Source organism: Camelus bactrianus, chromosome 11, assembly GCF_048773025.1.
Source record: "Camelus bactrianus isolate YW-2024 breed Bactrian camel chromosome 11, ASM4877302v1, whole genome shotgun sequence".
Classification (NCBI taxonomy): domain Eukaryota; kingdom Metazoa; phylum Chordata; class Mammalia; order Artiodactyla; family Camelidae; genus Camelus; species Camelus bactrianus.
The window spans coordinates 79,011,713-79,037,812 of record NC_133549.1 but is presented as its reverse complement, the minus strand read 5'-3'; positions in this window follow the sequence as shown (position 1 = coordinate 79,037,812).

Sequence of the window (26,100 nt, the reverse complement as noted above, 5' to 3'; positions counted from 1 at the left end):
TGCGCTCTGCATTGCATCTGCTTGGTAAATGCGGTCACACACACACACACACACACACACACCCCGCCTGCCTCCTCCTGTGATCACTGGGGTAAAGATGGCTTGTTCTCAGTTGCTGCCTGGCCAGATGTCCCCTCCATCCTCATGGTTCCATGAATCCTTCCTGAAATGGATGTGTTCCCAGGTCATCGAGGGCTGCACTCCAGCCACTGGACTTCAGCCACTGGACTGGAGGCAGCTGAATTCAGCACACGCCCCCTCACTGCTGACACCCCGAACCAACTCAGCGGACACTTAAGTCAACAGGGTCTTTTTTGGCTGCTGAAAATTTCATGGTCACAGGTATTCCTTCTAGTCACCTTCCAGGGGGCCAAACCTCCTACAGAAGGGGGAAGATGCAGCCCCCAGATGAAAGCTTTCCATCAAAAGAAGGAGAAACAGGAAACTGAAGAGCTTAGCACATCCAGCAGGGTGTGACACATCCTGGAGATTCAGGGTCCCAGCGCCGACGCCTCCACCACCTGGAGGGGATGGCATGAGAGTCACATCTTCTGATGCACATGTCGGGGTTGAAAGAGGTTTTTGTGTCTTCTTGCCCGAGTCCCAAGCCATGATGCACATCCACACTGGTGTCCGGACCAGCTTCCACTGGGACCCCACCGTGGACAGGCGTTCACTCCCCTCTGGGCAGCTCGCTGCATCTGCAAGACCTCCAAATATTGAAATCCTGCCCTGTGGAGCTTACATCAATTGACCTTTATTCCACCGTCTGGGGCTACCTGACAGATCTGCTTCTTGTTCCTCAAGACAAGCTGATGTCACTACAGCTTGCGTGAGTCTTGTCATCCCCAGAAAAGAACCCATAAAGCATTGACGCACCTTTCCTTCCAGGGAATGGCTCCAAGAGCCCCATTCTCTTCTGCCGTCATGAGGAAAGAGTGACGGTGCCATTAGCTTTACCCTGGGGCAAGAAGGCTCTGAGGAGGCCACTAGGGAGCCAGTGCTGATGACCCTCCCCTGGGCCACCTCTCCTTGAGTTCTTCTTCAAAGGCCCGGGCCCCCTCCCCTTGGGGGCTGGGGTGCTCGTTTTGGTCCCATCCTGGGTTGGGGGCTGGCCTGGGTGTCTGGGAACCTCACCCTCACCCTCACCCTCACCCCCAACCATGGCAGCTTTCATCCTGTAACTCAGCTTTTCCATCAGAATTCCGAGGGCAATAATAGTAACTATTTGCTTGTAAAGTGCTTGGAGCTCAGAGGAGAAAAAGTGTCAGACAAGTGTGAAATGTTATTACTGGCACAAGCTAGAGGATGGAATGGAAATTCACCAGCAGAGTGTAGGAACTCAGAGGAAGCTGTTTGTCAGCTCCCCTGGACAAATGGATACAGGAAAAGGGGTCTCCCCTCTGCAGCCAGGCACAACCCAGGTCAGCCAGAGGCGCAGGAGGGGAGGCAAGTAAGGCCAGAGGGAGGGCTCCTGCTTTCTGATGTCAACACCACTGAACTCAATTAATAGCCACAACTTCAGCCTGAAGACTTGCTCTCCATTGCACATTAGGGGAGCCCACTAGCCTCGCCCAGGTACCCAGAGCCCCCAGGCAGCCAATTTAATCCGAGAAGAAGCCTCCTGGGAAAAGGAGCCATTGTATCCACCATCGCTGAGAACTAATCTGATTTCCAAACAGGGATGCACCAGGGAGGTAGGGCAAGTCAGCATGTGTGACATGAAGACTGAAATGGCAGGCAGTAGAACAGACTCCTTTGGACATACACATAATTCAATGAACAAAAGAAACTTTAAAAACTCTAGTACTCTCAGAACTTCAGGAAGAGTGTATATTCATAAAAGAATATTCTGAGGAAAATGCCTTCTTGGACATTTTACATATGATCTGCCATTCATTCCATGTTCTCAAAACAGTCATCAGTAAATGAACCAAAAGGTAAAGTCAAGGAAGTCTGCCAGAAGAACATGGAGAAGGAACTCTAGATCGAAATGGCCCATACATCCTATGAGGATGAATGAAAAAAGTATCATGTAACATTTTAAAACACAGAAGATGAAGAGAAAAATCGTAAACGCTGAGAAAACAGAATCATCCTATAAATGAATAAGAATCAGACAGGCATTTTGTTAACAAACATTATCAGAAATATGGGAGATTTTAACACATACCACGTTCCCAGATAGGAAGACTTAATATTCTAAAGAAGCCAATCATCCTTAAATTAATCTAAGTGTCAGGTTATTCTCCCTGACTCCTGACAGCTAAACTTAGCACTTTAGGACTTTGAGCCTGGAACCAGGACTGCAAAGAATCAGGGGAAGGTTCAAAATCCGCTCTAGTGGTGGCGGCGATGGAGATGGTGCTGGGAAGTGTTGGTACCATTGGAGCGCATAGCAGCGAGGCTGATGGTGTTGGGGAGGTAGGTGATGGGCGGTGATGATGGGACGGCAGCCACCAGCAGCCAGTATCGAGGAGAGATGACAGCAGCCCTCTTGGCAGCAAGTACCCAGGGACAAGGTCATCAGTGGCCCCGGACTGTCCCCATCATATCATTTCGCTGTGCTCCAGGTTCTCCAGCCTCTCCTTAATCTGACTTTTTTTCCAAAGCTTGTTTCCAAACACCCCATCCTGTCACTAAGATATCCAATATCCTTCTAATAAACCTCTTAAATAACATTGGTTTCTACTGCTTGCAACCAAGAACACTGGCACAAAGAATTTTCTAATCTTGAGAAAGAACAGGCTTTTAGACACAAGGCGTGAAAGCAGAAATATTATTTTGAAAATGAAAGACTGACTAATCAACCCACAAAAACTTGCAACAATCCAATAGAAAAAGTGACACATCGTAGAGTAAGAGACAGGACTGATAAACATAGGATAAGATGCTCAGTCTCCCTAGTAATCAAGGAACTGTAGGTTAAAACAATGACATACAACTTTTGCTCTTCAGGTTAGCAAAAATTACAAATGTTACATAACACCCAAGGTGTAACAGGACAGGAAGGCGGGCTCTCTTACAATGCCCTGGGGAAAACAAAGAAGAATGACTTTGACTGGAAGGTGAATGGTATCCCCCAATACTTGAAGTAGGAATTTCTTCTCCTCAAAAATGTTATTTCGAAGTATTTATCCTATATATACACTTGCACAAAACACACAGATCTGAATAGCTGGATTATGTCTAAGAGTCAAAAATTGTAGACAACTTAAATATCACCAACAGAGGCATGGTTAAACAAAATATGGAAAACACAGGAGGAATTCAAGAGTTCAATTTATCTCTACTGATTTGGAAGACTCCTTGGTGTGTTGTTTAGTGGGGGGAAAAAAGCACTTAAAGCAGGAGGGTATAGCTCAGTGGTAGAGCGCATGTTTAGCATGTATGAGGTCCTGGGTTCAATCCCCATTACCTCCATTTTAAAAATTAAAATGAAATTAAATTTTCAGAAAAGCAATTGAAAAGCAGTCTGTTTGGTATGATTCAATTTCTTTTTAAAAACTTTCAAAAAATTCCAAAAGTGCAGCTAAGATCACGTTTTTTTCTTATCCACCTCTGTAACAAGTAACACTGTACAATGATTACTTTTGCAATTTCTCAGCAAAACTAAAAGGAAAAAGAAACAAAGCCAACAGAAATGTCCTTTTAGGGCTAAATCACCACGAAGGTTTCACTGTTCTTATGGGTCATGGTGAACCGGCTGTGAACTAGGCTGGGTGAGGGAACTTCTGCTGTATCTTATGCCTTCGGGAGGGCAGAGATAGGTGGAAGAGGCAGAAGACGGTGCCTGGTTTTATTCTATGGCCTCAGAAAAATTCCTCTGGAGTCTAGATCAAGTTAATGAGGGAAACACTGAAAAGAGCAATCAATCATTACCTTGCTTAAGAACGGCCCGGGTCCCTTAACGGTCCATCAGAGGAGTGAAATTAACTAGAAGGAAAGCCCCCACATCATAAATGGAATCACGGACAGATGAAAAGATGTTTGTTTGACCCAGTAAGTACAATATACTGTGCCCACAGCACATCCTGATGGAATACTACAAGGGGGCTGCCTCTGTTTTGCAGCCGAAAGTCCCTTTGATTTATGGAGCCAAAGTAAATGACAGGCAGGGCCAATAAAAATTCTTTAGAGACTCAGGCTTACTTTCCATTCCATCTTGTAGAGAAGGTGAAAAGACCGGTGCGCCTGTAGTGGGACTTGGTGGAAATCACGAATGGGGCGTTCGTTCATCTGTTTCGAGGACGTTTCTGTTGTCAGAGGGGGACTTCCGTCCAGGGCAGGTGCTGAGGCAGGAGCAGAGCTCCATCTGGGGGAGGTCTGAGCTAGATAAACATTTTGTCTGCAGCTGGGAGTCTGCTGGGCAGGCTCAGGGGGACCGGACAAACTGGCTTGTCCAGGAGCTGGTTCCTGAAAAGCGTGATACACAGCCCCTGTTCCCAGCGGGTCGACTTGCCTTTCAAAAGACCCGGGAGGAGAATGTACTTAACAGAAGTGAGTCTTTTCATGAGAGAATGTATGATTGGTCCCTTCCCTAGGTTAAACCCTCACACAAAGCCTGAGAACAAATACCTGCTGAAAGTCATGGGATGTAGTGGGCTTGGGTGCAAGACGGGTTTGGATTCAAATCATACTTTTGAGTAACTTTGGGTAAGTCACTTCTCAGAATCTTGTTTTTTCCTTCCATAAAATGGGCACGATACCATCTTCTTCACGGGACTGGTAAACACATCAACTGACATGATGTGTTTGTTTGTTGGGGCTTCTGTTAACAGAGGACCAGGAGCTGGAGGCTCAAACCACAGAAATCCATTGTCTCACAGTTCCATCAGAGGAGGTCTGAGCTGGACAGAGACTTGAGGCTTGATGTCAGGAGGCTAGAAATTCTAGATCGAGGTGTCAGCAGGCTGGGTTCCTTCTGAGAGCTGTGAGGGAGGACCTGTTCTGCACCTCTCCTCTGCCTGCTGGTGGCGGGCTGTCAGTCTTTGACGTTTGTGGGCTTGGAGAAGAATAACCCCAAATTCTGCCTTGATTTTCATGTGGTGTTCTCCCTAGGGGTGTATCTGTCTCCAAATTCCCCATCTTTTATAAGGACACCAGTATGTGAAGTTAGCGAAGAACCCAGCTCGATAACCCCATATGAACTAATTACACCTGCAGTGGCTATCTATTCAGATCAGGTCACATTCTGAGATACTCGGGGTTAGGACTTCAACATATAATTTTCTTTTTCTTTTTTTTTTTTTTTTTTTGCTAGATTTATGACTTGCAGCAAGTAAGGAGAATATCTGGGACCTTTCCCAAAGCAGTGCCTCCAATATACGAATTTTTGAAGGACAGAATTCAACCCACAACGAGTGACCCATGCAGAATGACTGGCATACCACGGTTCCTCAATAAATATAAATAAAATGATTGCATGTTGTAATATTAATATTTTGGATCCATCAAGTTTTTAAAAAAACCCATATTACTGGAATTATTGTCACCCGTTTTTTCCTTTTTTAATGTGGCTATAAGAAGATATAAAATTACATATTTGGCTCATATCTGTGGCTCAGATTCTATTTCTATTAGATGGCGCCGGTCGAGAGCCTGCAGCAGCAGACAAAGCATGGAGTTTTGAGTCAACATCTCTGCGCTCCAACCCAAACTGTCGTTCCAGCTTTGTCAACAAGGGCAAGTGATTCAATCTCTATGGCCCTTGGGTTTCCCATGTGTGAATTGGAGATAAGAGTGTTCTCACCAGTATTGTGGTGAGGATGAGGTGGGATCAGGCACACAGAATACCTAACCAGAGTTCGCTACCCAGGGGAAACTCAGTAAATGTGTGTTTCCAACCCTGCTAGGTAGTAGGAAGAGAAAACCTCGCTGTCAAAGCTCTCTTGGTCAACACCAGCTGCGGGGCGAGTGGTTTGCAAAGGTGGAGTTCCGAGTGAGCACAGAGAACAAAAGGAAGTTCAACCACCCAGAGAAAGCCCTCAGTATTATTCTGTGTGAAAAGTTTAGAGGTTTTTTGGGGGCGGTGGGGTGCAAAGGTCTTTATTTGAATTTATCTGCTTGCATTTCTTTAAAACTCGCTCTGAAATGGAATGTACCCTTGACAAACAGAAAATACTGGTGATGCATCAGTATTGGTGCTGTGTGTGTGCAGAAGTCAGAGCCGCACAGAGCGTGTTTTCCTCCTGTCCTCCTCATTTCAGCAGAAACCTTAGAAACTCTGGGTAGCTGCTCTCATCTGGTCTCCTGGGTCGCAGGTGGCCTTGACCTTGTAGCATTTCCGAGAACGACACATTTGGACACTCAGGGAGAGCACTCAGAGGTGACGAGTCTCACAGAGCCGGTCTTAAAATATAATCATTGAACTGAAATTACAATTGAGAAAAGCTGAATATATTGTCATGGAGAAAGAAGGGTCTTATCCAAATTGCCCAGACATTCATATTAAAGGCACAGGAGTGTTGGGGGCAGGGGCTGGGGTAAGTTGGGTCTAAGAGCCTGGTCCACTGTGTCTCTCTACACCGTTCAATGCAGCAGATGGTGTCTGGGGACACAGGGTGTCCAGAACACAGGTCCCAACAGCTCCGTGAGTGCAGGCGCATCTGAAGAGCTGTTTAGCTCTACACACTGCACCCTAAGAGGGAAATTGGAAAGTGGGGCTCATACTAGGGGAGATAAGTATGTAGGAACCAGCTCACATGGAAACCACTGGCCAATTGGGAGTTTTTAGATCTAAAAAGGGGAGACCTGGGAAGTCTATGAGAGCTGGAAAAAAATGGAAAAAAATCTTTAGAAAGAAAAGAGTTGGGTTCACTGCACCAGAAGAAGGTTCTAGCCTCACACTGCTGGCCACTTTGGGTGGGAGAGAGGCCAGTGGGTGGGCCTTGGGAGGCTGCTGGTTGGCTTCTATAGGAAAGTGTATCTAATGATTGTATTTAATGATTCATGCCCTCTCTTGTTCCTAAAAAGACTTAAAATCAATGAAAGGAACAGAACGGCCCCTCAGTACAACAAGCTGTTTTGTTAGGCTGTGGGCTCCGTGTCCTGGAGACATTAGAGTAATTGTCGCCTGTTCTCCAGAGTGGAGGGCTTTGTTAAGTGAGACCCGCCAACTTGGAAGTGCAGACAGCTCCTGACTGCAGGGGGGGTGCTCCAAGGAAGCTTGGAGGGTGCTCCTCAGTAGCGTAAGTGTCGGGCCGCTCTCAGGTACATGTGCTCTTCTGAAGTTGGAAATTTGGTGCGAAGCCTTCTTCTCTTCTGAAAAACGCATCACCCTTCAGTAAAGTTCACTTTTCCTGCCCCCTCTCTGGGCCCTGGTCACCTCAGGCTCCTGGCCCCACCATCAGGTTTAAAGGGACTCCTGGACCAACCTTCTCTCCAGGGTCCAAGTGCAGAATCAAAGCCAAGAGTGGAAAATACAACAGCTGGTGAGGATGGAGGAGGGGTGAGGCAGGTCGAAGGAAGGGTCTCCAGGGTCCCGAGCGGCCCTGGGCTGGGGAGAAGCCTCTGTTGCTGTTTTTGCCAGCCCTGCCTGGACCCTGGACTGAGCCAGCCCCCGGGGATGGGCTTCTGTTTGGATGGGGTGGGAGGTGCTTGCAGTGGTTTTAAATTGCAGTTGCCTTTGGGGAATGGGAAAGAGTGAGTCAGACACAGTTCTTTGAACCTGGGACCCCCCGGCCTGAACTCTGAGGAGACAGGAAGGCGCTCTGGTTAGTCACTGTGTTTCTGTGGGCCATGCCAGGGGGCAAAGCCTGCTCACGTGTGTTGGCCTTTCCATGGGCGGGACAGGACACTCGGGAGCAACGGCTTCCAGTAGAATTGCCCAGAGCCAGCCAAGCACCCCGGCCTGGAATGTTCTTCAAGTCCTCTGAAGACCAGCGCACAGCTCTGGACAAGGGGCGGGGCAGGGGGTGCTCACAGAGTACTTCGTGGTCAGACTCAAGCCAGTCAGCTGGTCTAGCACAAGTGGACAAGGGTTTTGTGAGCAGAGGACTTACTTCTCCCTCTGGGCACCTGGAAGATGGACTCCTAAGATTGGCCTTTCCAATAAGAGACCAAGAACATAAAAGTGTTGTCACACGCTTTGAAGCAACAGTTCTACTCTGGAAACTGACCATGAAGAATTGATTCCAGATTGAAAAAATTAACTACCCGTAGATGGTCACTGCACTATTATTTATAACAACCAAAGCTCAAAATGGACTAATTAACTAATAAGACAGGATTGGCAAATTAACTTACTGTGTGTCCTCACGACTGCTTGTGATTTTTAGAAAAATGTTGTAATCACATGGGAATATGTTTATGTCTTTCAGGAGAAAACATAAACTCACAATAAGAACGTGTACAATTGTGTAGCCACAGCTGTGTAAAATCATCCCAGGAAAAGACAAGGATGGAAAGGTCTCAAAATGGTAGTTAACACAATGTGATAGGAAGGAGGGGTATGTTTACTTCTCTGGCACTTTCCAAACTGCTTCGAGATGAGTGGATATGTTTGATAATTGTGTTGATGTTTTACAAAGTAACTTCAGGCTTAAGGCGAACCAGCAGCCTTTCCACGCCTGCGGAAGTCGTAACAGAGAATAAGCTTTCAATGCAGGAGGCTTCTGTGTTGATGGGAATCAATGGAATTTGAAGGCTCATAGCATAGAATATTGCCTGAGGATGAAAATGCTGGCTCCACGGCGTGGCAGTTGGTCATTTTCACCTTGCCCTCCCCTACAGGACCCCCACAAGCCTCAGGGAAACCTGACCGTCTTCCAGAGGGGGTGCTCAGTCTCCCATGAAGCTACACAGGGAGGAAATGTCTATCCACCTGGTGCCCCTGACACAGCTTAGGGACAGACAGACCCCAGAGCATGGACTGACCACGTGTTCTTAGTCCTGTGACTCTCAACCATGTCTCCTCATGTTGATGGTCATGCAATGAAATATTTTCCTCACTCTTCCCCTGGGTCTGGCCCCAGGACAGAGAAACTCAATTGCCACATGTCTCCTCTCCCATTGACCAGCCCCAGAGACCCTGACCTCCGTTGTGCCCGAGGAGTGATGAGCTGACTCACGGGCAGCAAGTCTTGGCACACATCTTTGTGTTTCTCCATCACCACTGTTATTTTCCTGTTATCCCTACCAAAGGAAGATGTTTTTGTCCTTCAATTGGGTGTGCTCCCTGACCCCACAGACTTACACAAAAATAGTATCATGGTTCCCAAAAGAACATCTGTCTCTTAAGGAATTCAGAACCATCAGCAAAGTGATTAGCTACAAATTGATCCTGTTGATCACCATGAGGACTCGAGTCTTTCCAAATAGGACAGCTTAAAACTTTGATGGAAGGTGGTTTCCCTTGGGCCAAGATCATTAGAACTGTGTATGTGAGCAGGCTCCTCTTACAGGTGGGGAATCTGAGGCTCGGAACAAGGAGAAGGCTGGCCCCAATTCCTTGCAGACCCAGGACAGGGTCTAGGATGCCTACTTTTGGCATCCTGGTGACCTAAGGACAACTGCTCCCATGAATACAGTCAAGCAAAAAAATGACCCAGAGAACACGGATATTTGGAACTTTGTGTATCACTTCTTCTGGATGGTAGAGTCTTTCTAGAATCACTGGGATCTCCAGCGCTCAAAGAACTCCGATTTTCTACCTGCAGGCTCCGCTATCAGTTGCCAGCCAGTGAGCCACCTCCATGACACATTAAGGAAAGGAGCCCCTTATTCCTCCCTGCTGCTCTCCGTGGTACTCAGACTCCTGAGTTTCTGCATGGAAATGGGTCCACCTTCTGCATGAAATCTGCTGATGGCCCCAGAGTTCGGATGGTGGGTCTGGAATCTGCCTCCGCCCCTGAGCAAGAGGATGGAACAGCTAGCAGAGACCCCAGGAGGATGAAACCTCACCAGACTCTGCTGCAGACACTCAGTCGGATCTCAGGCATGACTGAGACCTATAACACATCTCTCCGAGGCGGTGCTGAGAACCCCGAGTTACGAGTCCCTTAGGGAAGGAAATTAACATAGAATAAGTACCTAAGTTACACCCGCTGGATCAGGAAGGGACAGGATTAACATCTCCTTTTTACTACTGGGGAAACTGAGGCTGAGAAAGAGTGAGAGACTTAGTCAAACTCACTAAGCCAATGTGTGCTGGGGCCAGGATCCAAACCCAGGAATGTTTAACTTCAAATCCCATCCTGCCAGGGACTCACTTGACCTGGAACCGTTACCCTCATGTCAGAAAAATTGACGCCAAGAGGAATGGTGGAGTGTTCACTTCAATCAAACATGGTGGTGGAAGTGGCGTCATATCGACTTCCTCCCCCAAATCCCAGTAACGTGAAAGCCATCAGCCAACGAGCGAAAGAAAAAAAAGAAAAACGGCAGCAGATTAGACATGTCAGTAGAACTTTGGGAAGTCAGAAAGGTGAAAGCTAAGCTTACAGTGAGGAGGGCAGTAAGGAGTCAGCTGATTGATCCCAACAAATCATTGGAAGGGCTCTGGCGTTGGAGGTGGCGGGAATTACGAACGTGGGGACCAGAGTGGTACTGAAAACAGAGGTTTTGCGGAAACTGAACAAGAAGGTTGTATTCGCCCATCCCCTCCCCACCCAGCATAGCCGGGCGCCCCCAAAACACACACAAGGTCCTTTCTAGGGAAACCAAGGAGAAGCAGCTCTGAATTCAGGGACAGCAGTTACTGCTAAAGATGCGGGTGAGGTGCCTCACTGAAGAGGGAGTATGGTGACCTTCTGGAAAGGAACCTTCATATCCTCAGCCCCTTCCCGCCTCCAACCCCTCAACAAGCAGCAGCCACCCCTACCCATCCCCAGACAGGAGATGGGAGACGGTGTGGTGGGGGCACTCCTGATCTGCCCAGGGGCAAATGAACAGACATTTGCAGTCCCCAAAGGAAAGGCCAGGTCCCCACGTGACCACATGACTTGGAAAGCCCTCAAGTGATCGCCCCGGTTGCCACCCCCACATACACCTTATACCCAGAGTTTCCAATCAACCTCGGTGCCTCAGTCTGGATTTTAATTTTATATTGCGTTTTGACTTGAGAGAGACAAATTTAAGTTAATGGAGCTCCTCATCTCAGAGGGCAGCACTGGTCCACGCAAGCCCCTCTTTTGTGTTGGTTTGTTTTCTCTTCTATCCTTAGTCCCCAGCCCCCCTCGACCCCTGCCATAAGCAGCTATTCTGAAATATATGATATCATTTCTAAGTTTCATTAGGTCTCATCAGGTCTCTCCCCCCGAGACAAGCCCCTGAGCCCCTGCTGTTGTCACACTCCCCCCAGTGGCCTTACTTCTGGCCCTCCTAGAGCCCGCCCTGCTGGGACTTTGCTAACCTGCACGAGAACACGAGCTCACGGGCTGGGACCCTGCCTCCTGTCCCTTGGGTTCCCAGGCCCTAGAACTGGCCCTCGCAGGGATTGCAGGAACCTGACACTTTCCTGCCCCAAAATGCTTGTGGCCCTGGAGCTCCCACCCACTCCAGGCTCCCAGGAGCCTGTCCCTGCCTGCCCACCCCATGTCTTCATCCATCCCCTCCGCATCACGCAGCCCTTTTGTGAACAAATGGGAACACACATTTCAGGAGAGGAAAGCTGTAGCCCAGAGGGCCCAGTCCCCCTATTCTGTGGTTGGGCCTAGGTGTGAGGTTCCCAGGGCTGGCCTGCTGGGGTGGCCCCCGGCCTTTGCTCTTGGGGTGGGTCCAGCCCAGAGCACAGACTCCCCCAGCCACCCGCAGGCCTAGTCAGACACAGATCTCCCGGGCTGCAGCATAAAACCCTAACCAGGTACATAAAAGCCGCCTGCCAGCCCGCCAGGGCCTCTGCTGGTTCCAGAGAGCCTCCAAGACCAGCCAAGACAGACGGCAAGGGTTGGGACGGAGTGGCACCAGGTTACAGGGTCCCCAGACGCCTGGCACCTGGGCACAGAGTGTAGCGGCGGCAAGGCTTCTTTAAATCACCTGGCTGCCTCCTCACTCTGGGGTAGAAGAGACCTGGTGTCACCAAAGTGATTTAAGGAATGATGTTTAAGCCTTAGGATCCACCTGGCAAGGTGAAAATTACATGGGAAGCAGGCTTTGTGCTTGAGAAGCTGAAGGTCATCAAAGGTCACGCGGCCAGGCAGGAAGAGGCTGGTCCTCCACCCTTGCTGTCTGCCACTCTCCCTGCCTGCTCCCCTCCATGGACCAGGCTTTAGAGAACCTCCTTTGGGTCTGTGGGAAGTCAGATCCCCTCCTCAGTGAGAGCAGACTGCTGTCATTTCCAGAATCCCAGCTTCAGGAAGGGGATGAAGGCTTCATGCTTCTCTTGGTTCACTGCCCCAGCTGCAGGCAGGACCCCAGCTCCCAGCGTCTGACCATGAATATTCTTTGTGTTTCTCTAAATTGCCCTGCAAAGCCACATCTCTGCTTCAGCAGATACCACATGACTCTTCCTTCCCTCTCAATGGCCTAACTCAGTGGTCCAGGTAGCTATGATTGCTTGTAATGTCTACAAGGGCCAAGGGTATGCTTGCCTTCTACCTTATTTGAAGTTCTTGGGAAGACCATGCCTGTTCCTTTTTCTCTGACTCTGTATACTCCCTTGGCCTGGAACACCTTTTCTTCTTTCACTATGCTGTTTTTGTTTTTTTTTTTTTTTTTTGGCCCAGTTGCCACCTCCTCCAGGAAGCCCTCCTGGACCTCTCCATCCAGGTGCAGTTAGGGTCTCACAGTGAGATCTCTTCCATCACCCCTTGTGTCACGTCCACTTCTCTGTCCTCATCTTGTGACCCACACCACCTTGCTCTCACTTCCTGGAAGCCTTCAGAACCACCTGCCCATGCTCAGCTCATCACAGACCCTCGAGAAACATTGTCCAATAGATGTTGAACAGGAAAAATCTCCAAATCCCACTGGAAACAGTGAGAATCAGAAACAGGATTCCAAAGGGCCCTGTGAGCTGGACCGGGATGAGGGCAGGAGCAGGGCCAGCACCTCCCTGAGGTGTTCTTGTGGGGGATCCTGGTACCTGCTCCAGTCTCCTGTCATCTACTTATGGGACCGGACCCCATGCTGGCATCTCACATAGGATGAAATTATCCCATGTAAAATGTTCATTTGATTCATCTGAATCTGAGACAAGGGCACCACTGGCAAACTGGTTCTAGAAGAAAGGCTCGCAGTCTAGCTTGTGTTGAGGGGAACTGATTTTAACTCTGCCAATCAGCCAACTTCCTTGGTCATAGGAAAAGTGGCAGAGGCTGCCAGCCTTGTATCCTGGCGTCATGTGATGTACCTGCCACCCTCAGCAGGCACCTCGGACATAGGAGAACAGGAGATCTACGATTCAAGTCCTCAGGAAGCAGTGGGGTCAGGGGCAGCCCCTCCTTACCTCTTAGGGGCCTCCCAATCCCAGTCTCTCTCCAGCAAATCTTCCAAGCCCCTCCTCATTCAGCCCCTCCCTACTGACAAGACTGCTCCAGGCTTCCGTGTCCACAGAAGATGCCAACCTGCAGCCCAGCAGTCCAGTTGCCCTCTCAGTCCAGCCCTTCGCATCCTGCTTCCCCCCGTACTCCCCCATGGCCAGCCCACCAAACTATTACTCTTCCCTGAAAATAGCTAAATATTTGGAAAGAGCCTGGATGGGTGTTATCATGAAGAGAAGGAGTCCCCGAGAAGTAGTACCTGGCTTCCGGAGGAAGAGGTGGGAATGTGGATGGAGCTTGGAAAGGCAAGTGGATTGAATGATGCCCTGGCAGTGCAGCAGGAGGGAAGTGAGAGCAGAGGCATCTCTGGGAGCCGGCGGTTTTCATTGACATGTTGGCCCGGGGTCAGGCAGACCTGTGTGAGTATCAGCATGAATAGCGGGGAAACTGGGACTTGAATTTTATGGACAGCAGGGCATGGCCACAGTCCTTACAGCAGGGTCTGGGTCCTCGTAGGATGGGTCAAAAGGGTGAAAAGCTAAGGCTGAGTCCAGCATACAGAGGAGGGCACCCAGAGTGTGAGATCGTCCTGGGGTCTGAACACCTCTGGCCAAGGAGCAGTTCTCCGCAGGATGGCCTGGGGAACTCTTGACGCTGGGAATGGAGGTGTGTGAGGACATCAGTCCCTGTGGAAGGGCAAGCAGGAGAGGAGGAAAGCAGGATTGACAGCCCCTGCAGCGCTGACCGCAGTGCTCGTTTGCCCAGGTCTGAGATGCATGACTTTCGGGGCTAAAACCAGGAAGGTCCTGGGTCAGTGGACACGGTTGGTCACCCTAGCCCTACAATGAGCCAAGAACAGTACTCATCTCAATTGTTTCACTCTTCACAAGCACCCTGTAGGATCTGTTCCTTATTATCTGCATTTTACAGAAGAGGAAATAGAGTTCCCCAAGGTCTCACACCTGCTCCAGGATGAAGCCAGGGGCCAGACCCTGGTCCACAGGTTCCAATGTGATCTCTTTCCAGGGGGTCCTGGTGCTTCCCAGAGGACCAGGGATCTAAATAGTGCACACTGAGGTCTAAGCTGAGGCTGGAGAAGGGACAACAGTCAACCAGACTGGACAAGCAGGTCCAAGAGGAAACTGCAGACAGGCAGGCTGGCCCCACAAGTGAGCCCGGCATGGGGACTTCGGGCAGCCAGGGAACGAGGTAGATATCAGGGTCTCCTCTGTGGTCTCTAAGGTGCCGGGGGCTCAGCCACCAGCCCGAATTCACAGCACTGCTTGCCTGGGCTGGGGTAGATGCCCAAGTCTGCGACAGCCTGGGCTGGGTCCCCTGGTGAGGATCAAGGGTCCCTACCATCAGACACAGAAGCAGGAGGTCACGGCACTACTGTAGCCATGATAGGACCCGACCAGACATGAGCCTGCCAACGCCCTCTCAAGTCTGATCTACTCAAGGCAGAAAGTGGGATGGACAAGGGCTGTGGGAAAAGGGGGCCATGCCAACAAGAACCCAGGTAGGTCTCAGGAGACCAATATTGTGAGTCCCTTTGGATGTAAAAAATACCAATTGGGAGACATACCACAGCCTGGAGGACATTTACAAAGATGGGAAGGGGTTGGGGACCAATGAAACTCCCAATGGGTAACAAGAGACAATGAAACTCAAAACCAGTTTTTTGGTTTGTTTTTCAGGATGCTGTAGTGAAAATCAAGACTGATTTCACAAAAGCTGAGCGATGGTCAAAGTGTATAGAATGTGCTGGACCTCAATCATTTTATATACCCCAAACAGCACACCCATATGTGCTGGGAGAAATAGCCCATCCCTCTACTACCAGGAGCCAGTCAGATAACCCTCCTGCAGTCCTCCCTCAAAACTGATCCATAGTTGAGCCAGGCCAACCCAGGTCCTCCGCTGGGATTCTCAGACTGGGCTGGGAGGGAATCACGCCTTTCCTCCTTGGCCGTAAGCTCCGGAGGCGAGAGCCCAGAGCTGTGAGACCCATCACCCCTCTACTCCATCCCCCATAGGAGAGAATGAAGCTGAGACCTGAGGCAGAAAGAAAATGTCCACACTAGGAGTTGGCAAACTCCAGCCTATGGGCCAAATCCGGCTCACCACTTATTTTTGTAAATAAAGTTTTATTGGCACCCAGCTATGACCCTTCATTTACATTCTATCTATGGTTACTTCCACAGAGCTGAGATCATATGGCCCACAAAGTCTAAAATATTTAATATCTGGCTCTTTACAGAAAAAAAATTTTTTTTGCCTGCCCTTGGTCCAGATGGTAACCAGAATGTTCATAGAGTTACCACATACATTGCTCTTGTATTTTATGATAGCTAAGTGGTAATTATATAATTAGTTAACATTAAAGCTGCTTTCATCTGGAAGAAGAAAAAAGGAAGGGAAGGGAGGAAGGGAAGGGGGTTTCTCACAATGTTGAAGTCCTTAGCTTGAGTTTTCCCAAAGGCTGGCTGCACCCCTCCCTCTTGGCAGTCTGATTACCTGAGCCAGTCAATCCCTCCGTCCCAACTGTGCTGGCTTGACCTTGGTTTCTGTCAATCAAAGGTTCGTGATTAACTATATATAAAAATAGATTAAAGAACAAATTTGTTCCGTATAACCCAGGGAACTATATTCAATATCATGTAGTAACCTTTAATGGAAAAGAATATGAAAATGAATATATGTTTATATATGTATGACTGAAACATTGTGCTGTACACCAGAAACTGACACATCGTAACTGACTACACATCAATTAAAAAAATTTAAAAGTTTTTTTTAAAAGGTGCCTGGTTAAATCCTGGAGAGTTAGTAAATCCTTCTAGAACCAGAAGAAGCTGCCAAGGGGCCCAGAGCTGACCATTTCTGGCCCATTACTTTCCCCCAAATCCTGCCACCTGATAAAAGGCTCAGAGGCGAGACGAAAGGCAAGAGAGGCAGGGAGTCAGGAGCTATCGAGAAAGCATCACCCCCACGGGTTCCTCTCCCCTCCTGCAGCCTGGGAACAAATCCCTTCACTCCCTGAGCAACTCCACGGGACAGACCCTCATCTGCCACTGTCTCCCCAGGAGCTCCCAGGGCACAAAGGACAGGGGACGGGGCATCTGAGAGGACTTCTGGGGCAAAGCAAAACTCAACCCTGAGACTTAAAGGTGGGAGAAAGCTAGATGGGTGGGTGTGGGGTCAGGGGCATTTCAGGATGAGAGAACGGCTGAGGGAAGGTCGGCTTGGGAGACAAGGAGCACAGGCGAGAAGTGAGAAGGAAAACCAGGTGCCAAGGGGAGAAGGTGCTGAGGAAAGTAAGAGTGATGGTGGCGAGGGTAATTTGTGAGAGCCTTATGTGGGGATTACACCAGGGGCAGGGGCAGTGAGTAATGTCTTATGGACAGTAGAGTGCTGTCACCTCTGGCAATAGAAAGATCACTCTGTTGTCTGTGAAAAGAGTTAGGTGGGTAAGAGCAGGCTGGGACGGAGTAGCAAGTGAAGGCAGAAGTCTGGATAAGATGTCCACAAACCCTACTACGCTGTTGGTGGGAATGTAATTTGGTGCCACTATGGAAAACAGCATGGGATTCCTTAAAAAACTAAAAATAAACTTACCGTATGATCCAGCAATCCCACTCCTGAGCATATATCTGGAGGGAATTCTAATTCAAAAAGATACATGCACCCCAATGTCCATAGCAGCACCATTTACAATAGCCAAGACATGGAAGCAGCCTAAATGCCTATTGACAGATGATTAGATAAAGATGTGGTATATTTACACAATGGAATATAACTCACCCATAAAAAATAATGCCATTTGTGGCAATATGGATGGACCTAGAGACTATCATACTAAGGGACGTAAGTCAGGCAGAGAAAGACAAATATCATATGATATCACTTATATGTGGAATCCTAAAAAAATGACACAAATGAACTTATTTACAAAATAGAAACAGACTCAGAGACTTAGAAAATGAACTTATGGTTACCAAAGGGGAAGAAGGGATGGCTAAATTAGGAATTTGGGATTTGCAGATACAAACTACTACATATTAACCAGATAAACAATGAGGTCGCACTGTATAGCACAGGGAACTATATCCAATAGCTTGTAATAACCTATAATGAAAAAGAATATGAAAAGAAGGTATATATATATATATATATATATATATAAAATGTATACCTGATTCGCTATGCTATACACCAAAAATAAACACAACATTATAAATCTGTAATACCTCAATTGAAAAAAAATTTTGTCCACATACATAGTTGGGATCTCTGTGACCAGGACAGGCGTTAGGATTGGCTGGGTCATGAACCCAACCTGCTGGTACCACCCAAGGGCAGCCTCTCAGGCAGCAGCCCCCCGAGGCATAGGTGTGGCTGGGGCAGGACCCCTCCACAGGAAGGAGGGTGCTGTCTCGGGAAGAAAGGGACAAGCTGTGCCAGGCAAACAACAGAGGTCCATTGCAGGGGGCCCGGTTTCCTTGGGGGTGTAGATGTCAGCTCATCCTCTGAGGAAAGAGGGGCTGGGCAGATGTGGAGCTGGAGGGGATTGGAGAAGGTGTGAAAGAAGCTGAGAGAAGGAGAAAGATATTGAGGTGGGGGCTGGTGGGGTCAGGCAGTGAGCAGCCTGTGATGGTCATCAAATGGGGTCCAGAGAAGTGGGTCTGGGAGACCAGGGCAGTGCTGGCCGGTGGCCTGAGAGAGGTCAGGTGCTGCTGGTTAGAGGCGGGCAGGGCGAGGGGAGACGGAAGCACAGTGGGACAGAGGCCAGGCCATCAGTAGGGTGGGGGGGCTCAAGCCAGAGGTCAAGGATAAAGGATGGACTGGAGCAGTGAGGGAGAGGCACTCTGTCCTAGAGCCGTCTGGTCCCTGAGAGGAGCAGCAGGCCCATTTGACCTCCAGCTCATGTCCCTTGGGGAGGTGGGGTTGGGGGATGGGGGACTGACCCACAGCTGTAGTCAGGAAAGAGGGAAGAGGTGGTGATGTCACCTGGGAATGACTCAGTTAGTGGAGTGGTGCACTGGCCGAGGGGGCCAGGCTCAGACAGGTCCCCCTGGAGATTCCCTTTCCTAAATGACCATAGGCCATGCTCAGGCCTGCTCCTTGTCTGCACCAAGTGAGGTCAGGGGGCAATTTGCAGGGTCCTGCAGATGCTAACCTTCCCCTCCCACTCGCTCCATTTCTCCCCGGTGGGAAAAGTCCCCTCGTCTGAGGACAGCCCAGAAGCTGATGAGCACAGTCACTCAGCTTGGTTGCTCATTCAGCAGCCATTTACCAAGGCTGCTGTATTGGTTAGCTACTGCTGCATAACAAATTCCTACAAATTCAGTAGCTTAAAATAGCACATATGTGTTATCTCACAGCTTTCACGGCGCAGGAGTCTGGGGCGGCTTAGCTGGGTTCTCCCATCTGGCTGCAGTGTTGGTGGTGGCAGGGCTGCAGTCCTTTCTGGAGGTTGAGTTCCTCTTCTCAGCTCATTGTGGTTGGAGGACTGAGGGCCCCAATTTCTTGCTGGCTTTCAGCTGGGGTGCTCCCAGCCCCTAGAGGCCCCTGCAGTCCCTCAGACCCTCTGACAGCAGGCAATCCGTTCCTTCAAGGCCAGCAAGAGGCTTGTTCTCTCCATGAAGGGCCCAAGTCTCCTTTTAAGGCCTTTCGCCTGCCTAAGTCAGGCTCACTCAGGACCAGCTCCCTTTTGATTACCAGAAAATCAACTGATTTGGAGCCTTGGTTACATATGCAAAATCCCTCCAACTTTGCCACAGAAGGTAAGCTAATTATAGGAGTGACAGGCAAAGAAAGACCTCGCTCCCACTTAAAGGGCGGAATTATAACATACACGCGCCCTGGGGGTGGGGTTCGGGACCGTCTTAGAATTCTGCCCACGACACCTACCCTGTGGGGCTGGAGTTACAATGGGGAGTAAGAGAAAGACCTGGCACTCAGGATCCTTGTGGGCCAGCTGTAGGCCGATCATTATACATGGTGAGACACATTTTATAAGAAGGGATATCTCTGCTTAATGCAGGGCCAGGGAGCTTCACAAAGAAGTGAGTTGTGGGGCTGGTTCCTGCGGGCTGTCTACTCACTTGATGCAGAGGAGGGGCCCTCCAGGCAGGAGAAATCACAAGGGGAGGTGTTACCATCCTTCAGTTAACTACCCTCATGGCTCCTACCCAAGTACCCTTTACTTAGGATTTTTTTCTTTAAACCAACTCACTCTTATTTTTACTTACATTTATCTTAAACAGAACATTTACATCTCTAGGGTAAATAGAAAACCAGCATTCCTTGTTATAAATAGAAGTTAACCATAAAAAGATCTCAACCTGTGGACGGCCTTAGGGAAAGAAATACACATGCCAGCAAATGTATGCTGTTGCCTGCCCCACACGAATGCAAACTCCTAAGTCCTTGGATGAGATGGAAAAGAACACAGTCACCAGATCAAAGGCTACACACCACGTACAGAGGCCATGTCGATCCGCTTTGGCTAAGGGATCACATGTGACACCGATCCTGCCATTGAGATGGTTGATACTACACTTGGTTGAGTTTGCAGTCACCCACCGCACTTCTGTCTGGCTCTGTGGGGGCCAGACTTTATATTTTTAAGGATGTATAATCTGCCAGTCACTGGGACAGAACACTGATTTTAACTTTTCATTCTGGCTGGAGCAGGAGTGAGGGAACAATTTCAGAGCCTTCTACTTGAACTTTCTTACCAGGTTCCTCTTACCCTGCAAGCTTTGATTTGCCTTTCCCATCCCTGCATTTTTCACCCTGCAGGCTAAGCGGCCAATGCAGACATTCTGGCTCCCAAAAATGTTGACTCCAGCTACGCATTTGAGGTTTGGAGGAATGGCTACTGGATAAGACCATGGGCTCAGTAAGCTGGGCCGGGACCCGGATCCACTTATAGCCTGGCCCTCATAAAATTCTACTCTAATGGGTGGTTAACGATGCTTTGGGCACCCAGTATCAGTGTCATCTTGGACCCTGTGTCCAACTATCCTTGAAGCATCTGGATGTTCCCCTTTGCCCAAGTATTGTTCTCTGAGTAAATGGCCCTGGGTCCCTTTGGGGGGAGGATGGGGAATCATCGCCACTTATCCTTGCTGTGCTATTGCAGGCTCCTTCCTCCTGGGGACCCTGCCTCTCTCATCAGTGGGTCCCAGGCCTAAAAACTGGCTCAGGTCCAGAAATTGGGCAAGAAAGGTGGCTACCCTCAGCCTCATCCATCCATCCCTGATCTCGTTTTGATTGTACAAATTGAGCAGTGCTCTTGCTGGCTGCCCGTCTATCTTGTCCCCTGAGGATTTCGTGTTCTAATAAGCACCGTAGCCTCGTGTGAGTCAGGCATCCTGGCTGAAATCCAACTGTGTCTCTTCTTTTGATAATTGTGTTCACCTTGATTTGGACAGTCAAGTGCTCTATTATTTTGGGATCCTTTTATCCCACTTCTACTAAGGATCCCAGTTCAGTAGTAACATCTCCTACCCCGAGCTACCCACAGAGAGCAGCCATCACTGAGTTTTTCATGATGCTGGTGCCCCAATCACTACTGAAATCCTTGTCACTTTGGTAAACGGAGAGTCCTCTGAGCCCTTCTGCGGAACACATAGGCTACTGGTTTTCCGGTCCCAGATACTACTTCCACTCTAGCACGTCCCGTTCTCTGAACTTTTAATCCATTCCTCTGTCTTTTTATCCATCACAGCAGTTTGGGCATTAATATTTCACTTAGTGCCGGTCACTGCTTTTTTCAACCATCCAAAAGTCAGCCTATATTAGCCCCGTCTCCTGGGGCCCTTGCCGTGGTGTAAACCCTGTATTATGGGACAATGCTTCTGTTTGCTGGACTCTCCCTTACCCAGCTATATCCCAGCCCCCTCACGATCTCGTCCCAATCACGATCAACCATGGCCTGCGGGTGCGTGTTGACTCTGTGCTAAGACACCCCAAACTTCAGAACGTTCCCCCTTAGTGGGTCCAACACGCACCTGCCTGGGTTACATGGAGCCATGACCTCAGTTTTCATCTGGAAGCCAGGAAGGGAGGTATGGATAGATTATGAGAGGGACGTAGGTTACGTCTGCTGCATCTTCAAGCAAGCAGGATGTGGGCCATTTTCCAGACCCAGAGCGTGTAGGCAGGTATGAGGTTTTAAGGTTCTCAGTGCATCAACCAAGGTGGCCCCATCCCAAGTCTCAGATCCCACTCCTTCCCAACTGGGGCCCTGACTTGGGCATAACAGACTTGCTGAGGTTGAGAATTCAACCATCACCGGAGCTCTGCTACCTTCAAATTTAAGTCCTGGGCCTGGCATTCAGCTGCGCCCACTGCAAGAGATGAGGATTTCTTTACATGCTGCCAAGAAGGCCCTCTGATTTGCACACTTTGCCCTAAATTAGTGACTAGCCACCCTCAACCTTTCATTATCTTTCTCCCATGACTCCATCTCACTCAGCAAGAGCCAACCACTTCCACTTTCTTTATGAGGATCCCTTCTTCCCCTGAATCTTCACTATCAGGGATGTTGAACCCCCCAGTTCACGTCAAGGACTAGGCAGACTGCAGTGACACAAGTCATCGAGTCCTCTTTGCCACTGGGCAGTAGGTGAGTCAGACTCCAGGTCCCATCTCTGAGCCCACTTTCTGACATCACTCCTGGCCCCGACTATCTTAGGTCAGCTGTCCCAGGAAATGGACGCTCGGATGAAAACACGCGTACAGAGGTCTACGGGCGAGCGCTTGTAGCAACCAAGCTGAATGCAATGCAGCTGTAACAGGGGTGTGAGCAGAGCCAGGTGAGAGTTCTGGAGCCGGAAGTTTCTGCAGAACAGTCCTGCCTTGGGGGCAAGGCCCCCTTCGGGGCCTCAACACTGCATTTGGGCTGTCCCCAGGCAGGGGTTGGGGACAGCTTTGGATGAGGCAATTCCTAGGGGCAGGGGAGACTCAGCTGGAAGCCAACATCAGACAACTGTCCTGGCAGCTGGGGGAATGAGAGCTTGGGTCCTGGAAGAGGGTATTGGGTGATGCGCTACAGCCTGTCTGTAGGAAAGCGCTGCGGGACGAGGCTGGGATGTGTACTGACAGAGAACGTGGACCTTTCTGAATTCTGGGGCACGAGGGGACTGGCAGAAGAAGAGAGACTGGAGAGAGGCTCTAGCAAGACAGACAGCGACCAATGAGACAGATGATGAGGGCTTGAATGGCAGCACAAGGATGTCAGGCTTTGTCCCTCCTGCAAAGGTTTTGCAGAAGATTATTTGGGGGCTGTAAGGAGATTGTGCTGCCTCTAAGGGATCCTGATTTCTGAACTGTCCCTTTGGCCATCTCCCCTGCTGACTTCTAACTGGCTTGCTCTGGCCAACTCACACACATCCCGACCCCCTCCCTCCAATCGGCTCCCTTCAGATTGTCCCTCCCCACAGAGCAGCATTCATGCATCAGCTCTAAATAGTCCCACTGTTCAGCTTTAACGAGAAGTAATACCAATTCCCATGTTTGCTTAGAGAGCACCATATTTCATCACACCAGAGCCCATGCCGGCTCAGATTACTGGCCGAGACAATGTTCTGTAATCCTGGTTTATTCACATGTCACGGGTATTTTAGCAAAACAGAAATGAATGGCCCGAGCCACCCTAGGAAGTCACGGGAGAGTTGGGTTCCCGCCCAGGGGAAGTCACGCTTTCTTCTGCCACAGTTCTCCGAGGAGCTGACTTGGAATCTCTGAGATTTTTCCCAACTTTCAGAAAGAGAATATGGGCTGAGGAGGAGTCACAAAGTGGGTAGTTATTTCCCTATAAAATGTTAACTCCGTGGAGAGATTTTGCCAGAGCAAAAATACAATCTGTCATTGATTATAAAGTCTTTTGTGCTTGTTATTTTACAGATTTATGACACTCGGGCCTGGCGGCCTGGGGGAGGCCCTGGGATTCTTGTCTCTAGCGCCCAGCAAACCCTGCAGCCGCTTTTTCACAGCTCATGCCCCAAATGGGAAGAGGGATTTGCCTGCATTTCTTTTGTCCTCAGGGCCATGAGTTTAGGAAATCTACATCTGCCGTCTTTGGACAGGGACCCACAGATACTGATGATGAAGGCGCAGTAGGAGAGGTCCAGGACTTCCTCAGCAAGGAAACAGCCTCTCCTCTTCCTTGTCTTTTCATCTCTTGGCACGGTGCACTCAGAAATGCATTTCCTCTGCAGAGCAAAAAAAAAAAAAAAAAGCGCCAGGTTGAACCTCTCACCAAATCTCCCAGAGTCTGGATCCACTTTAAATAGGCTCCAACCTCTTTCAAACACAAGATACATAAAAACAGTAGTTAACCAGGATCAATGCTATTTAGTTCCATCTCATGTTAAAACCTTACCAACGATCCTCCTAATAGCCTGCTCTTGTCCCCCTTCAGAGTTGAAGGAATCAAAGCCCAGAGAAGTCAAGTAATTTGCCTGAGGCTGTACAGCTAGGGAGGAGTGAAAACAGGGACACGAACTTCATCCCAACTGACTCCAAAAGGCCCTGGAGATACTCTCATTTCCAGGAATGAGTTGACAGAAGGCCACAGACCGGGGCCTAGTGCGTTGGAGCTGAAAACAGCCAGGAAGTCAGCCTTCTCGTTTAAACGGGAGGTGGCCGGGATTCCAAAGAGATGTTGGGGCCGGCCCAGGGAGAGAGAGCCAGTGAGAGCCACAGACTGACTCTACCACAAGGTAACTGGACAGCATCATGAAACAACTGCTCAGGAATATTTCCTTTGGAGATTACTTGGGGCGAGGTGCCGGATGAAACCAAATGAAGCTTGCTTCTCAGACTATCCAGGGTGTGATTTCTCCCTCACTCAGGTGTAGAGTTTCGTAACCACGGAGCTTCTTTATTTCTTCTTCAGGGTTTTCTGAGCCTAGGGAAACCCTGCTATCCTCAGACCATGTGGCAGGTAAGCCGAGAAGACTGAGGACCCCCAAATAACCTCTCAGAGAGAGGTTGAGCACTTTCCATCCCTGACAGCAAGTTCAAAAGCTCAGAGCCCCAGTAAAAGTAGCATAGGACACTCCGGGACTCCGGGATAATTTTAGTGAGAAGCTGTGAGAAATCACAGCTCTCGGGACTGGAATCCACCATGCGACATCTCAACTCCCATTCTGAGCCACAGCTTGGGCTATTAAAAACAAAACATTCTCATTGGCAAGCTCCACAGTTAGCCTCATTTCCACGCTAGGAACTCTGTTCTGCATGAGCTGATGTTGCACAGTGATTGTTTCTTGTCTCAGCGATGCTGTTTGCAGGCCTTGCTGGGAGCCAGCGAGGATGTGACCCGGTGGTAATCTGAATTGCTTCACCAAACACATTTTTATCCCATCATCTCGGCTACATGAAAGGGAGCCATAGCGCTCCAGTGTTCAGGAGTTTACAGTCCCGCTGTTCAGCAATAAAACGAGGCAAGAAATATTAGCCATCCTCGGCTGATGCCTTCATTCTTTCCCAACAATGTCAGAGAATCTGTACCCTACAGGTTTTAGTGCCGGCTAAAGCCTGACCCTCGGGTTGGCTTGAATGGAGCGGGAATGAGTTAAGGAGAGCAAGGAGGCTTTAATGGACACAGATCCCAAATAGCCCAGCTTGGCCTGGCCTCCTGCGGACTCACCCTCCTTTTCACAGGCCTCGATTGTGTATGGCCCCAGCAGAGACAAAACTACCCATGAGCAGAGGTTACCCCCAGCCGGTACAGGTCAGAGGCATTCTGGGGGAGAAGGGGAGAGGGGGGCAGAGGGGAAGTGAGGGGCACACGGAGAAGGAGGGAAGTGGGGGCGGGGGGAGGGAGCAGTAAAAGTTAGTGTGAATCATTTACGAGGAGAGATTCATCAAGTCCAAGACTGTGACTGGTCCTCTCACCTCCAGGCCAACCCTTTTCGAAAACTGCTTCACGGAACAAATGGGAGATGGGCTAATGGAAGGTTGAATGCGATGTGTGCTAATTGTCAAAAGAAGGAAAATGTTTCCCTATCGTCTTCCAACAAAGCTACAGGCCTGAGGTTCCGAAGCTCTCAACAGGATGACCTCTCATTTGACACTGCAAGATTTTGAAAAATTACAAATGGGTGGTTTTACCACCATCTTTTCAGCAGTTTTTCAATTATAGTATTGTAAGCCCTCCAAGCAAAGTCATGATTTGGGCTTGCAGAGCCCAGAGTTACCAACAAAGGGAAGAGCATGCTTGCAAGTTTGAAGATAATAATGTAGCATAGACAACATCTTGGACTTCGCTGGAAGAATGCAGGTTTGGAGATGTCCTTTCCTTCCCTCAGAGAGGTTCCTAAACCGTTCGTGTGGGCTTTGAACCCCTGACTCAGTCTGAGGAAACCCTAGACCCTTTCTCAAAAGAATATTCTTAATATGCGGGATTATAGAGGAGGCTGATGACATTAAACTAGTTACCAAAATGTTTTTTAAAACAGCTTTGCAACATAGTGATACATGTGCCTTTTAATTAATTCGTTAAATAACTAACAGCAGGCTTAAGTACTTGAATTTCAGAATAGTGATGAGCAAGAATGATATTTTCAAGAAGTCTGAAACATGATAGGGAAGTGTGATATGAAAGTATCTGTGGGTAGTGGCTATCACTGTAGTTTGATTACTTGTGTTTCTAATATTA